General features: G+C 45.4%; 1 protein-coding gene and 1 pseudogene across 3 annotated transcripts in view; one reads left to right on the top strand and one right to left on the bottom strand.

Moving 5' to 3' along the window:
- The window catches only part of LOC124778009 (ski oncogene), a 642,389-nt gene that overhangs the window by 172,518 nt on the left and 455,218 nt on the right, over positions 1-14,653 (bottom strand). The gene's annotated exons all lie outside the window — the stretch shown is intronic.
- LOC124778647 lies at positions 7,871-7,988 on the top strand (annotated as a pseudogene).

The following is a 14,653-nucleotide window of genomic DNA, read 5'->3' as shown; positions in this document are numbered from 1 at the left end:
TGGTTGATGTCATTTGACGTCCATCTTACCTCTCTCATCTGGTTCGACACTCATTCACGTATCTGTGAGTGTTAAGAGATGGTATGGAGTGATGGAGGTGGTATTGGTATGGACGTAGTTGTTGGTGACACACAGTAATACACTCCTGGAAATGGAAAAAAGAACACATTGACACCGGTGTGTCAGACCCACCATACTTGCTCCGGACACTGCGAGAGGGCTGTACAAGCAATGATCACACGCACGGCACAGCGGACACACCAGGAACCGCGGTGTTGGCCGTCGAATGGCGCTAGCTGCGCAGCATTTGTGCACTGCCGCCGTCAGTGTCAGCCAGTTTGCCGTGGCATACGGAGCTCCATCGCAGTCTTTAACACTGGTAGCATGCCGCGACAGCGTGGACGTGAACCGTATGTGCAGTTGACGGACTTTGAGCGAGGGCGTATAGTGGGCATGCGGGAGGCCGGGTGGACGTACCGCCGAATTGCTCAACACGTGGGGCGTGAGGTCTCCACAGTACATCGATGTTGTCGCCAGTGGTCGGCGGAATGTGCACGTGCCCGTCGACCTGGGACCGGACCGCAGCGACGCACGGATGCACGCCAAGACCGTAGGATCCTACGCAGTGCCGTAGGGGACCGCACCGCCACTTCCCAGCAAATTAGGGACACTGTTGCTCCTGGGGTATCGGCGAGGACCATTCGCAACCGTCTCCATGAAGCTGGGCTACGGTCCCGCACACCGTTAGGCCGTCTTCCGCTCACGCCCCAACATCGTGCAGCCCGCCTCCAGTGGTGTCGCGACAGGCGTGAATGGAGGGACGAATGGAGACGTGTCGTCTTCAGCGATGAGAGTCGCTTCTGCCTTGGTGCCAATGATGGTCGTATGCGTGTTTGGCGCCGTGCAGGTGAGCGCCACAATCAGGACTGCATACGACCGAGGCACACAGGGCCAACACCCGGCATCATGGTGTGGGGAGCGATCTCCTACACTGGCCGTACACCACTGGTGATCGTCGAGGGGACACTGAATAGTGCACGGTACATCCAAACCGTCATCGAACCCATCGTTCTACCATTCCTAGACCGGCAAGGTAACTTGCTGTTCCAACAGGACAATGCACGTCCGCATGTATCCTGTGCCACCCAACGTGCTCTAGAAGGTGTAAGTCAACTACCCTGGCCAGCAAGATCTCCGGATCTGTCCCCCATTGAGCATGTTTGGGACTGGATGAAGCGTCGTCTCACGCGATCTGCACGTCCAGCACGAACGCTGGTCCAACTGAGGCGCCAGGTGAAAATGGCATGGCAAGCCGTTCCACAGGATTACATCCTGCATCTCTACGATCGTCTCCATGGGAGAATAGCAGCCTGCATTGCTGCGAAAGGTGGATATACACTGTACTAGTGCCGACATTGTGCATGCTCTGTTGGCTGTGTCTATGTGCCTGTGGTTCTGTCAGTGTGATCATGTGATGTATCTGACCCCAGGAATGTGTCAATAAAGTTTCCCCTTCCTGGGACAATGAATTCACGGTGTTCTTATTTCAATTTCCAGGAGTGTATACCAGACGGCGCTGGGAGTAACATCCACTGCACGCGCAACTGCTCCTGTACTCATTGACGGGTGAGTCCTAGAACTCTGTAACGGGAATTTCCGAATGCCCTGTAGTTATGATACTTTCATTTTCCGAGTTTATTCAGCTTCTCCGTCGCGTATGTTCGTGAGCCAGCCGACAGCACTTTTTATCGTATTTGAAAGTGGTATTCCTGTGTGATATGGCTCGGCGATATACGTGGTGTAGCTGAGAACGTTTCTCGGCAAAAATAGTTACAACTCTCTTATCAGTAAATCATGAACAAACTGTACTATTCGGATCCTTTTTTTTAATTTTTTTTTCAATTGTGTAGAGATAAGTATCACTGCCTTCTGTTAAATTGTTAAAATTCCCGAAGTTCTGAAGAAGCGATCGCCCAAACACACCCGAGAGCAAGAGAAACAATGTAATTGGAAACGAAATCTAGAACCGCGGGTAAAACAGAAGAATCTGTGGTCTGCACAACATCTGCTGGACGAAGGACTCACTGGAACCAAAGCATAAGCAGCGAGCCACAAATGTTAGCAGAGTTGCTTGCTGTGTGTGCCCTGGCAGAGCTCGCTGGCTGGCAGGACAGCGGGCACGACACGCAGCACGCAGCGGCCTGCTGCGATCAGCTCATCGCGGCTGACAGCGCTAAATTGGGCGGCAGCTGGCAGCGCCGAGCCGAGCCGGGATCTCCCGCGGCTCCACGCATACACAGCTGCTACCAGTCCGGCCGCACACCTTCACTCCACCACCACCAAGATTCACATTAACAACAGGGGTAGGTTGACCGCTGTCAACTCCTTTTCCCAGCGTATACTAGGCGATGTGCTGCCCGAAGAAAACCAATGGTGAGGCCCGAATCAAGTAGTCGTGAGGCCCGCTATTCTCAACGGTATTGTATAATAATATACATCTAGTAACTAAAAGCCGAATCCAAAAACGTTAAAGCTTCCCAAGAGTGTAGTTTTCCTGTTCAGTTGAAGATGTGAGAGGGCGTATGTTTCATTGTTTGTCTCCTGGTACTGACAACTCACGGAAGTGCGCGATTCGTTCCGACCAGTTCCTATGGTGTATACAAAGGGCGTTCAAAAAGTTTTGCACAGTCGTCTCTAATCTTTTTATTTTTTTGCAGGTGGAGAATGAATTTTTTTGTGAACATACTTGGAACATTTAGCTATAAGTTGGTATATAAAAGTTTTTTCTTTTATTTACAGGAGTCAGGTTGCGACAACGGTCGGTGATGGACTTCCTCTTCCAGACCTGCGATCACTCTGCCACATCGATTAGCAGGAAGTGCTCCCTGTTTATGGCGAGGTGTCATCCGGGTTCCCCTCGGAAGAAGAAACCAAGACTTTCACGAACAGCAGGCCGAAAGGTGATGGCCTCCATCTTCTGGGATCAGTGTGGTGTTGCCTTCTTGGAACCTGGCTCCACAATTAACCGGGACCGTTACTGTTTGTCATTGGACAAGCTGCGACGTGCCATCAAGACGCACAGATCACAGCTTCAGGGTCACCTCATTAGACTACACCATGACAATTCCAAACCCCATACAGCTCTTATGACGCAGGAGAAAATCAGGAAAATGGGTTGGAAAATTGTTCCTCATCCTCCCTGTAGTCCGGACTTAGCTCCGTCTGATTTTTACCTGTTTGGCCGTCTGAAGGCCCACCTGCGCGGTAAAACATTTGATAGTGAGATAGACCTTATTTCCTGTGTCAAGCGATGGTGTAAAAGTCACTCCCCAGAATTTTACCAAAGTGCATTTATATAATGGAAAGAACGTTGGGCGCCGGCCGCGGTGGCCGAGGGGTTCTAGGCGCTTCAGTCAGGAGCCGCGCGACTGCTACGGTCGCAGGTTCGAATCCTGCCTCGGGCATGGATGTGTGTGGTGTCCTTCGGTTAGTTAGGTTTAAGTAGTTCTAAGTTCTACGGGACTGATGACCTCAGATGTTAAGTCCCATAGTGCTCAGAGTCATTTGAACGTTGGGCCAGATGCGTCACAGCTTATGGAGGCTACACTGAGTAGGCTCAATGTATAGCTAAATGTTCCAAGTACAGGTATGTTCACAAAAAATTTCATTCTGCTCCTGCAAAAAATAAAAAAGTAGAGACGACTTTGCAAAACTTATTGAACGCCCTTTCTAAAAATTATTTTTTTTTCGAACGCTGTGTTTTCCTAAGGGCAATGTTCCAAAAGTTCTTACTGCCACAGTATAAATTTTGACGCAGCACTAGCATAGCTTCGTGACTGCTCATTAAAGAGGCGGCGATCTTCAAATGTGGCACTTATTTGTAACAATGAACACTGTTGTAATTCATCGCAATGAGTAGAAGAAACATAACATTCAAAACATTTACTAGACACTAGTGATCGTGTGAATCTGAATATACAGGGTTATTACAAATGATTGAAGCGATTTCACAGCTCTACAATAACTTTATTATTTGAGATATTTTCACAATGCTTTGCACACACATACAAAAACTCAAAAAGTTTTTTTAGGCATTCACAAATGTTCGATATGTGCCCCTTTAGTGATTCGGCAGACATCAAGCCAATAATCAAGTTCCTCCCACACTCGGCGCAGCATGTCCCCATCAATGAGTTCGAAAGCATCGTTGATGCGAGCTCGCAGTTCTGGCACGTTTCTTGGTAGAGGAGGTTTAAACACTGAATCTTTCACATAACCCCACAGAAAGAAATCGCATGGGGTTAAGTCGGGAGAGCGTGGAGGCCATGACATGAATTGTTGATCATGATCTCCACCACGACCGATCCATCGGTTTTCCAATCTCCTGTTTAAGAAATGCTTCTGCTTTAGCCTTTTCCGTAAGATTTTCCAAACCGTCGGCTGTGGTACGTTTAGCTCCCTGCTTGCTTTATTCGTCGACTTCCGCGGCTACGCGTGAAACTTGCCCGCACGCGTTCAACCGTTTCTTCGCTCACTGCAGGCCGACCCGTTGATTTCCCCTTGCAGAGGCATCCAGAAGCTTTAAACTGTGCATACCATCGCCGAATGGAGTTAGCAGTTGGTGTATCTTTGTTGAACTTCGCCCTGAAGTGTCGTTGCACTGTTATGACTGACTGATGTGAGTGCATTTCAAGCACGACATACGCTTTCTCGGCTCCTGTCGCCATTTTGTCCCACTGCGCTCTCGAGCGCTCTGGCGGCAGAAACCTGAAGTGCGGCTTCATCCGAACAAAACTTTATGAGTTTTTCTACGTATCTGTAGTGTGTCGTGACCATATGTCAATGAATGGAGCTACAGTGAATTTATGAAATCGCTTCAATCTATTGTAATAGCCCTGTATTATTTACTTAGCAAACACAGTCGTGGTCGCTTATAAGCTGTTACTTTTTATTCGTGTACGACTGGTTTCGATCTACTACAGAGATTGTCAGATCTACATTCCTTGATGATAGTAGCAATCCCTGGCGTGAAGCAGGCCCCTCCGTGCTGGCGTTGAGAACACTGCGAAACCGCACATAAAAAGTAACATCTCATAAGCAACGACGACTGTGTTTACTAAATAAATTTTAATATTATTTTATTATATAACTGTTTCCTGAAATAATGTTCAAAAAATTTTAATTTGAATATAAGTGCAATTAGCGTTATTAATCAGTCATCTGCCCACAAAGACAACACAAACCCAACTTTGGGGTCGCTCAGGGTGGCAGCAATCTAAAACGCAGAACGTCACAAAGTGTTACGGATGAAGTCGATTTTTAACGATCAGCGACTGGCGACCGGCAGCCAACATATCGCGATCTTACTGAAGCTTTTCTACCGGTGTCTCACAACATACTAATTTACGCAGGTCACCAATTACTATTAAGTTCGGCACCTGTGCGGCCCGAGCTACCATACCACAACGTCAGTATTGGCTCCTGAGCAGAAGTTTGTGACGACCACTAGTCTAAATTCAATCTGTCTACTCGTCGTACGCATGTCGACTGCAACTTCTTTGACATATTATTCCCGTAGGAGTCACTGAGTTTACAAGCCGACGCCCATACTTGGATACTCAAAAAGTGTTTGTTGTGTTTAACAGTAATTTTTATTTGTAGGAGTTTCAATGGATCGTACATTTATTTATGCCGTAAATTAGTCTACTTGCGGATCTAAACATACGAATATTTCAGTTTTTTATCAAGACAGCGAATGGTCAGGAATCTCGTAAAAGAGCAGCAGCAACGATAACAATCGGCGTGTTGCACGGAAAGAAAAATCACACAGGCAGAAAGCCAGATTGTGGAAATATATAAATGTTTGCCAATGAAATGTGGCTAGAGGTCTCCTAATGAATTCCGAAACTTTGTAAGGGTGTGCGAATGGAGACCAAACACACTTTCGTGCTCTACAAGTCGGCTAAAAAATAATTTTTTCTTTAAAATAGCAGCTGTCCGTAATACGATAGCAGTCTGCAAATTTGGCTATGTACTCTCCGATCATATCACTTACTTCAATCCCTCTTTCATGACGTGCATTATATTTTATGTCATGCTTTTCCTCCAGCAAACCAATCAAAAAGAGCGTCAGGCGATGACAGTACTACGTCGCCTCGTTTTTGAAAGGAACCGTATCGAGTTATTTGTGTACTCAGGCCAGACGAATATGAAACGGTACAATATGTTACACCTATTATCATTCCCCGAAACTGAATACAGAAGAATGTGAACTAATTCATCCTAGGCAAGCACGACACTCATTTGATCGACATCCTCTACAAAAATCTCATTCCTATAAACCAATTCGGTATGACTCACATCTCGGAGAATGTTCTTCAACTAAAATGTTAATGACAGCAATGTATAAAGATCAGTTGCAGTGTGCAATGCTTGGGCAACTACATCTAAAACTGCAAAAGCTCAGTCTAGATTCCCAGATTTTTCCAACCCTACTACATCAATCTGGCGCAAATCTGATGAATAACATGTTCGTTTCTTACGAATAGTGAAACACTGGGTATAATATGTTTCGCCTCCCACTATTTCCCCGAAATTAAATACAGAGAAATGTGAATTAATTCATCCTAGGTGAGGTATAATAATAGAGCCTGTAGACTACACTAAAGAGACTGACACTGTTGTGGTACGCATACCCTGTGGCTGCAAGTTCTGTCTACTAATTCACACAAACTCGCTAATTCACACAAATCTCGAGCTTCAGACGCTGTAACTTGTCGAAGTGTTCTTTGGAAACGGAAGAAAGGATTACTGCGTAGCTGATCCAATCTAGTTAGAACCGATTACGAGTCCGGAAGTCAATGCCCTCTGGCTCAGCGTTTGTATTATACCCACTTTACCTGATCTCCATCTACGTTCGTCTGGTTTGGAATTTCCCTCCCTAGCAGTGGAGTGAGCTTGGATCTCGTTACCGGATTGGGGCACACACGGACAGGAATAGAAAAGCAGATGCTGGCGCCGATCTGCCGTGCTGACTCCGCGGTCGTTTCCCACGCCACGACCACTTGCTGGTCTCGTACGAAAACGATACTTCCTGTTGACGACGTGCGCCGCCAAACGCAGCACAATAGTACTTGCCGTCGCGTCGCCATATGATCACACGAGGGGCGGACTCCAGTGGTGGTGAAAGAAGCTCGTCGCCATGTTGGAGACGACACGTTTAACAAGTTGCTACACAACCGCCCGAGGTATTCAATAATTTACAGAGCAAGAGGCCGATCCTCATCACGTATGGATAAATTTTTGCCAAACCAAACAAATGACTCCACTATCAAAATCCATGCAAATCCAATGCAATTACAATGCCAAAAAATGAGTATTGACTGTATAAAACAGAAACTGAGTTACACGATGCCACGAATATGTCTACCTCTACTAAAGCTGCGTTCGAATTTCACACACATATACAATTGTAACGCGATAAATGATTGACAAACATCTGTACGATGTCTCTTGGCGTCGTTTCAAAGGAGAATACGAAGCTTGAATTTATTAAACAGCATTGGCACATGAAGTTTTAAACTCCATGTCGCCACACGTCTTCCTCATGACTAAATTCTGTTTACAAAAATTGAACCAACAATGTTTTAACTATAGTATCGCTTCACTTATATCTTCTACGTTCAGTCACGAAAGTGTGTAGCAAACGGCTGTAGGACGAATACACGTCTTACCTCTGCAGCACGTCTGGGAAATGCATATAAAATGACGGAGCGAGGAGGCGCAGTGTTAAGACACTGGACTCGTATTCGGACAGCTTATCAAATTCCGGTCCGACCATTCAGATTTAGGTTTTCCGTGATTTCACCTAGCCAATGTCCTTGCCGCAGTGGTAACTCCGGTTCCCGTCAGATCACCGAAGTTAAGCGCTGTCGGGCTCGGCTAGCACTTGGATGGGTGACCATCCGGTCTGCCGAGCGGTGTTGGCCAGCGGGGTGCACTCAGCCCTTGTGAGGCAAACTGAGGAGCTACTTGATTGAGAAGTAGCGGCTCCGGTCTCGGAAACTGACATACGGCCGGGAGAGCGGTATGCTGACCACATGCCCTTCCATATCCACATCCAGTGACGCCTATGGGCCGAGGAAGACACGGCCGCCGGTCGGTACCGTTGGGCCTTCATGGCCTGTTCGGGAAGAGTTTTTGTTTAGTTTTTAGAGATTTCACTTAAATGGGTTAAGGGGAATGCTGGGATGTTTCCTTTGAAAGGGAACAGCCTATATCCTTCATAATTCCGTGTTTGCGCTCACTCTCTAATGATCTCGTCGTCGACGAGATGTTAAACTGTAAATATCCCTTCCTACTTACACATAGAATCAGCTGCCTCCGTGCTAGCCGTGACTGCATTGCATGTTGCGTACTATTTGTTGTTTCATCATCTATTCTAAAGTTCACTTCATGCTGTTATCCATTCCCGCCGCTTTCCTGCTATCTATTATTTAATCGTCCCTTTTACTACAGGTTTTAGCGAAGTCTCTCGTCGTAACACACACATCAGCCCGAGCATTATGACCACCGACCTACTATCGATATAAACCCGCCCAGGCGACAGCAGCGTCACCTGTAGAGGAATGAGTGCTAATCACACACACGCACGGTTGCGTGTAGTATCAGTGAGCGTGCAGTCCGTGTGTAGTATTGGGAATGCGCGCGATGTATCTGAGTTTGACCGAGGGCAGACTGTGATGGCCCGGAGGCTCAGCACGAGCATTTCGGAAACTTCACGACTTGTCTGGCGTACGAGGAGTGCTGTGATGAGTGTCTTCAACACGTGGCGAAACCAACGTGAAGCCACGTCCAGACGTTGTGGGGTTGAGCGACCACCCCTCATTAGAGATGTCGGACGTCGTACGCTGGGCAGACTGGTAAATAGGACAGACGGCGAACTGCGGTGGAACTAACACCAGACTTTTAATGCAGGGCAGAGCGCATGCGTGTCTAAACACATAGTGCATCGAACACTCCTAACGACGGGCCTTTGCAGCCGATGACCCAAGCATGTGCCAATGTTAACACCACAACATCAGTGACTACAACCGAAATGGACACGTGACCATTGGCACTGGACGTTGGCGCAGAGACAGAGGCGATGCATGGTCTGATGAATCCCAATACCTTCTCCATGGGAGGGCGCGAATCCGTCGTACAGTAGTAGTGGGGCAAGGGGAGCACCAGTGCATTTTGTTAGTGCGGGTTGCCTACATCAGGGGCAGGTATGCACTCAGGGGCGACTGCTTAGTTGCTAAAATTATTATGGTTATTTTCTCCCTAAATGAGGACCGTTTCTGGCACTAACCAAGGTTTTTTTTAACCATGCATGTTTCGCTTTTATTTATTCTGCATCTTTATTTGCGATTTTCTGCATTCCTTTCCTCACATCAGGGCCGGGGCAAGATAGTCGTTTTTTTTGTTTTTTCTGTTTTTTCTGCCTTTTTTGTCAATTCGCATTTCACGTTGCAACAGGCGGAAAAAAGGCTTTACAGATGTGCAAACGCAGAAAATTTTTAAAAATAAGCAGAAAAAACATGTGTTACCTCGGTAAAAATATAGCGCCAAAAAGTCGCCACCACTGACGATGCTTCATGAATAAAAGAAACGAAACGCGTATAGCAGACAAGCAAAAGTCCTCAATTTAGTGGCGGTAACTGTTGTGATACACAAAGAAGATAATCATAGTCATGCTACAGATGTTTAGTCTATTGCCGATTTTAAAAGATAGGAGTGAGAAGAAGAATACAATTTACAGGAAACTCTAGCTGTGTGTTGTTTTGAGTGTAAGCACTGGTGGAGTCTGACCCTGACGCGTGAGCAGTGAGCGGAGAGTTTGCGAGCAGCGTGAACACGGGAATAGCGCGGCTGGGCGCGGCGCGTGTCGGCACCCAAACAAACAGAGGCCGCCCACGCAGCCAGAGCCCTGCCGTCGGCGCAGGGGATGTGATTCATGCGCGCGTGCCGTCTCAACCGAACAAGTCGTATGTCCTCCTTCAAGGTTAAAGTCGGAACCTTGCTATGCCCATTCCCTACGGACGGTGCAAACTCCCAGAGATGAAGTACAAAGACATTGCACGAACCCTTGTTAAATAGAGAAATTGGCACATACAGGTAGCCCTTTAGGACAAATGAAGCTGATGAGAAATAATTGTACGACAGACAATATCAGGAATTTGGAACGACCGCCACCTTCTATGCCAATAACGACCGAGCCGACACAGAGTTGTCCACCTTTCATTACCTCATCACAGCGGTGAGAATGGGTGGTAGAGGATGAACTAAGGAAGTACTTTGCGGATTCCAAGAAATAGGAAAGCCCGCGGCGATGACATAATGGAAACTGGACAAACGATATGAACGAGCAATATGGACACGTAATGGTGAAGATCGAAATTCATGGAGGAGCATGCAAAATAGTTGTCAATATAAAAATGTTACCATCTTTGTTAACTACGGACTTTTCATTTTGCCTAACACTCTAAATTACTGAATATTATCTCTCTTTGGCATCAACAGATGCATTCCTTGATTCGATTTCGTTTTTAGAACTGCAAACTGCGTTTTTTCCTTATGGTTAGCACAACGTATGTTTACAGTAAACAGTACACCGACGATAATTACTGTTTCAATTTCTTCTTTCTGCCTCCAGCTTTCTGGCTGCCACAGTGTTTACATTTCATCTCTAAGTACCCTTCCTCAATGTAAGATCATTGCTGTTTTCCTAACGGCGTAGGTGCTTAAACGGCATTTCGCGATTTAAAGCATAAACGCGTCGTTCGATTCATATTCTTGTGCAGTGTTAGATTTTCTCGATTTCTTCACTACTTACTTTTTTTACATCGGAAACAGCTTTGTTACTGCTGGGATGGTAATTTCATTAATGGATCTTAACACTGCTAGAACAAAGTACGTAATTATGATGAGAAATGAATTTTCTATGCAGATGGGAAATGTAGTGACTACAGCGGCCGTCACGAAAATAGGCACCTTAAGGTCATCTCACCGTCTTACAGCATTGCTAGTAACAGATAATGTCAAATGTTAGTAAAAATTAGGATAAACATGTTAGACGTCTCTATTTTTAGAATATGATGCAGTACTTTCTAAAAGAAAATGTTAGCCACATGCTACGAATAAATAAATAAATAAATAAATAAAGACTAACGTTGCAATAAATTCTGAAGAAAAATAACTTTGAACTTCAACCTGTTAATAAAATAGCGCCACTGACATATTTGGACTGAAAATAATAAATGAACATTCTCAAAGTATATAGATGCACGTGATACATATTTTATCGTGAAAACATGGGAGTATTCACAGGTAAAAAACAAAATACCGTAAGAGGTGTGAAACTGTTCCGCGTGTGTAACGACGGATGTCGTCGCTATTGAATCTGCGTTCTGTTGAACTTTGTAGAAACGTCCAGCGAGAAAGTTGTTAGGAAAACTATACAATTAATTTTAATAACATCTGAGAGATCATTATTGTATCATGTCACCTGTGAACGCATTTTATTTGCGACGAAGTGTTACATTTCACCGGCCGAGGTGGTCGAGCGGTTCTACGCGCTACAGTCTGGAACCGCGTGACCGCTACGGTCGCAGGTTCGAATCCTGCCTCGGGCATGGATGTGTGTCATGTCCTTCGGTTACTTAGGTTTAAGTAGTTCTAAGTTCTAGGGGACTGATGACCTCAGCAGTTAAGTTCCACAGTCCTCAGAGCCATTTGAACCATTTGTTGCATTTCCATACGTTTTCAAGCTCAGTGAAGAAATTTGTCGCTCGGTGAAGAAATTTGTCCCCAGCGGTGCAGCAGCCAGTGCTCGGAAGGGCTCGTTTCAACACCGGTCACACGGCAGGCCTGTGTTACCGAGCCGCTGCCCGCGTTCCGGCTGGCATCAAAGCCGCGCACAGCGCACTCGGCATTGGTGACACGAGTCCGCCCCCTCCCCAGGCGTGCACGCGGCCCACGTGGCGTGCCTCGGCGCGTAGAGCCTGAATATCCAATGACGCTCTGAGGGTCTTCTGCATATTTCTGCGTGTGCCTTCGCTTCCCCATTACATACGGCATTCCCAAGAGAGAGAGAGAGAGAGAAGGGAGAGGGGGGGGGGGGGGCAGACAACCAGTACAAACAAACCATGTTCTTATCAACCATTTGGTTTAGTGTTTCTGCTTATTAGCGACAAGGCGCTGTGATATGGAACGTGCCAGTACTTTTACAAAACCATTACATTATCTCCTTATAACATGGCTACATGCTGGCCATTTACGTAACTACATTTACAGGAGAATTTGATAAATGTAAACTAATCATATATACACTACCTAGTCGTAAATTTATCTATGAAGTACAAGGAGGATGATTTCAGTTTGTTTTTTACGATTTAATTCCCTTTCAGTACCTTTATTTCACAAGGAAGGTGGTAAAATACTTTAATGGCTGTATACTTTAATGCTTTTGTGCATAAACACCAAGCAGTGGATGCTGTTTTTGTTCGTAGTCTTATATTTATAACTGCTACTGTTATTTTCAAACTGGGCCTTATTCTTCACAACTTCATACTTGATATGAGAGCAAATGTATTTTGAAGCTAATTTTTTAAACAGTTAGATGCTGAGCGTGACATGCTGTCGTTACCGCACGTTTCTGTGCAGTGAATATTTTGATTCTATGCGTAAAATTGACATAGAAACCATATGACATCAGTGAAATGATGTATGCAGAGTAAGCTGATTTTCTAATACTTTCATCATTAAAATCAGTTATTCCACATAAAGCACATGTTGTTGAACTTAATCGTTTGAGAAGATCTGTAATATGTGTCTTCAAATTCAAATTGTCATCAAAATATACACATCCAGAAATTTTAAACAAAAAAAGATGGTTCGTCAAATATCAAAACAGCTACATGAAATGTATGTGAAAAGTTCGCAGTGACTAGTGTCAGTGAGGTGAATGCCTTGCTGGGAAACGTACTATTCAGCTCGATGCCCATATTGCTCTACACACGCAATTAATTAGAAATGCGCAATGAACTTTACAAGGAAGACAGCCCCGACCACATTTTCGACACAAATAAATTATTTGTGTGAAAAGCCAAGTAAAAGTAAATTTACTTTCACGTATACGTTGCATCCCAAACGTGGCGAAATTTCTAAGAACGACTTTAGATTGTGCTGAAGGAGGCAAACACGACTAACATTATACAAAACCGTAGAGACCAAAAAACAAGAAACTTCCAATATAGTGCAACGGCGAAGCTCATATTAAGCTTTTCCAACAGAAAAGATGTGATACCCGACGATGGTACCTTTTGCACGAGGTGTACGTGTACGGCGCGTTATACATGTAGCATCAGAGTACCTTCACGTGGCCCCAGGTTTTACAATATACCAGCTAATAAGTGAGCATATGATGGAGTCTACGACTAAATGTCGTATAACAAGCAGTGCTGCTGTGCGACAGCATCGCTTCGTATCAGAAAGGGGACGTCAGTCTGGCTGGGGTTATGAGCTGTGAGAAGTATACGAAACGAGCCAAGACAATGGAGTCCAACGGCCCGCTGCCGTAATCAACACGTGGAGAACAAAGGCGGTGACCCAGCTGCACCTGGGATCGAAGCCCGGACGTTAGGCGGCGGCCCTTCTCTCCGTGGGAACACACGTACTGAAGGCTGCCGGTACGGTGTTCTTCAATAGCTCCCGGTCCCGGCGTATACACGTGCGCGCCTAACGATACCTGGTCCGTAAGTGAAAGGCGCGTGCAGTCGATACATAGCGAGAAGCGGTTTCCAGAATGAAATACACGTCTGCATTGTAGCGATATTATTAAAATATGACTTTTTTTCAACAGGTGTGGAATTTTACCTGCTTTAGGTTGGTGCAATTAGCATTAAGTAACATGGTACATAATTGTGATTTGGCTGGTACCGGTTAGTGATACAGGTGTTCTTAACAGTCCTACACATCTTTTGTGCAAGGTATTTCGATGTGCTACTATTTTGCGAGTTCTCCGACGAATTTTAGACGCTGTTCATCAAGAATATCGCTAATGATTTCCTAACTGCAATGTTTCGGGTTAGCAAGTGGAGCACGATCAACCTTCTCCTTCAAAAGTGACTAAAGTTGTGTTTTACACGTGACCATGATTTTCATGTGATTTTGTGTGCAGAGAGTATGTGCTGAAGCGAAAAGATGATAGTTCATCGTTTAAAGACTGCCGTAGACTAGTAACCCATTCTTCATTATGTTGCCTCAATACCGCGAGTTCAAACTGGGATTTGGCCTAGATCTTTATGGCTCTTTTTGAGGTGTGGTAAAGTCCAACAGAACGCCAATGCAAGAATTTTTCTTGTGTGACGTCACTTGGAGGAGGAAAGAAAGAAGTAAGATTAAGAAGTAAAGTTCTGTCGACACTGAAATCATTTGCATCTGCATATATACTCTGCACACCACTGTACAGTGCACAGTGAAGAAGCAGCAGCTCAGAATCTTCGAGCTGCAAGTAGCAGTAGCAGTGAACTATAAACATGCTGACTCTTAGGACTATACCAGAAATACAGAGTGAGCACAAAGTCTTACCCTGGTTATAACAAGTTATTAC

The sequence above is a fragment of the Schistocerca piceifrons genome, chromosome 2 (assembly GCF_021461385.2).
Source record: "Schistocerca piceifrons isolate TAMUIC-IGC-003096 chromosome 2, iqSchPice1.1, whole genome shotgun sequence".
NCBI classification, from domain to species: Eukaryota; Metazoa; Arthropoda; class Insecta; order Orthoptera; family Acrididae; genus Schistocerca; species Schistocerca piceifrons.
The sequence above is the reverse complement of the archived record's forward strand: the minus strand, read 5'-3'. Positions and strand labels throughout refer to the sequence as shown.